A 2,187-nucleotide genomic window follows, 5' to 3' on the forward strand; every position below is an offset into this window, starting at 1 on the left:
AGGAAGATGTGTAAAAATAAGTTTTAACAGAAGATGAAAAACTGAAACAAACCCAAGTATTCTGTATATTGTAAAGATAAATAAGGAAGAAATAAATGTGCTTTGAAAACAGGATTAGAAAAGAAAAATGCAAGAACAGACCCATATATATATAAAAAAGAAAAATAAGGGTAGAAACATTTAGCCTCCCCCAAAATAGGAGGAAGAGAGAGGGAGAAAAAACACCTTGAGAAAAAAGGAGAGAAAAAGAGAGAGAGAGTTACCAAGCCCCAACACTATTTTGCTTCACTGTACAAACATCAACTGTAAAAAACAAAACAACCAACACCAACAAAAAAAAAGAAAAAAAAAGAAAAAAAAAAGAGAAAATGTTACTTGCCTTGCGTGGACTTTGTGTATATTTGCATGTCTCAAGCCATAACAGGATACGGAAATAAGGACGGTACTCTAGGGGTCTCATTCTCGTCAGTCTGGGAGGTTTTTCTACACCTTTTCCTCAGCGATATTTTTCTTCTGTGTCTTGCTAGTCACCCCTTATATTCTCTGCGATATTCTAGCGCCGACATGGAATACTTAAATGTTATGCACAGGGAATATTTACCTCTTTAACTGTAGGTGGATTTTTAGTTTAATCTTGCCATTCCCAGACGACTTTTCTTAAACTCTTGAAGCTTTTAGACCTTGAAGGGACTGATATAGCCTTCGAAAGCTCTTTCAATGTGAGTCTTTTTCTTTTTACGTGCGTCAAATAATGTGGAATTAGCAAGGATATAGTAAAAAATGCTATCGAGGTGGTTAATGTGCAATAAGGAGAAATAATGAGGAACAGCTGTTAGAAAACCTCCTAAGCTCACGAGAATACGGCCATAGGTGACATACGAGACTTCTTTACACCTTTCCTTTGGCGATTTATTATTATTATTTATTACTATTTAACCTGATTGGGTATTTCTAGTCTGAACTTATTCGCCTCAAATGAATACAAGAAGTGCAGGATAATTCGCTGAGGAAGAGGTGTTTAGAAGACTCCCTTGTAACCCAGAATGAGGCCCTGAAACTCTTGTACATAGATGTGACTGGTATTGATGCGTTACTTGATCATTTATTAGCGTTACGTGACGACTGGTAACAATACTGTGTGTGTGTGTGTGTGTGTGTGTGTGTGTGTGTGTGTGTGTGTGTGCGTGTGTGTGTGTGTGTGCGTGTGTGTGTGTGTGTGTGTGTGTGTGTGTGTGTGTGTGTGTGTGTGTGTGTGTGTGTGTGTGTGTGTGTGTGTGTGTGTGTGTGTGTGTGTGTGTGTGAGAGAGAGAGAGAGTGTGAGAGAGAGAGAGAGAGAGAGAGAGAGGAGAATTATTACAAAACCATGTGGACCACCTTTTAATTTCGTACAGTCGAGTCAGAACTTCAGCATCACTCCTGAGAAACTGTGGGAAGCGTGGCGTGGTGGTAAAGAAGTGGACTGGCGATAATAGAATCCCTAGGTTGAAAATCCACATCTTGACTTGCCCACAACCTGCCTACTGACTCCACATCTTCAGTACGAGATGCCTCACCCTAGATGAAGGTAATCGTCTGCTGGTCACCAAATAAAAACAGAAATATAGAAAATGTCATCAGGTCGTGGAAAATCGTCTGACGGTTGCATGAAAACTTAAAATATAAACAAGCGCAAGGAAGCAAAGCAAAATGCCAGGTGTCCCTTTGCCTGTGGGGAAGTGCTTATTTATCCATTTATGTATTTACCTTTCAATGTACAGGCTTGGGCACTTCATTCTAGCTGCCGCCAGACGATTTTATTCGCCCCCCCAACGCCGACTCCTTCTCATTTATACTCTTGCCACCACCAAAAAGGTTTTTATCCATCTCAGGAACTATCGCAGTAGAGGGGCTAGACACTATCCCCAGCAACCCCTTCCGTCACGTGATGTTGCCTTTCTCTTATCTCTACTACCACCTCACGATTTTATGAAGAGACGAGGACAAGGCGAAGGAAATCATGCAGGCTGGTAGTATGCAGAAATATAAACCAAAGGACTCGATCGTAGTGCGGGCAATAAAACACTTACCCAAGATTTGCAACCTTGACAGTGGGCACTAGTGCGTGAGGGTGGACATGCCATAAACCAGTAAAACGTGAATCGAGAGAGACGGAATAACAGCGAATTCAGAAAGAGCTAATACGAAAAT

Source organism: Coenobita brevimanus, chromosome 101 (assembly GCF_032717465.1).
Source record: "Coenobita brevimanus isolate Jiangsu-jjx chromosome 101, ASM3271746v2, whole genome shotgun sequence".
Classification (NCBI taxonomy): Eukaryota; Metazoa; Arthropoda; class Malacostraca; order Decapoda; family Coenobitidae; genus Coenobita; species Coenobita brevimanus.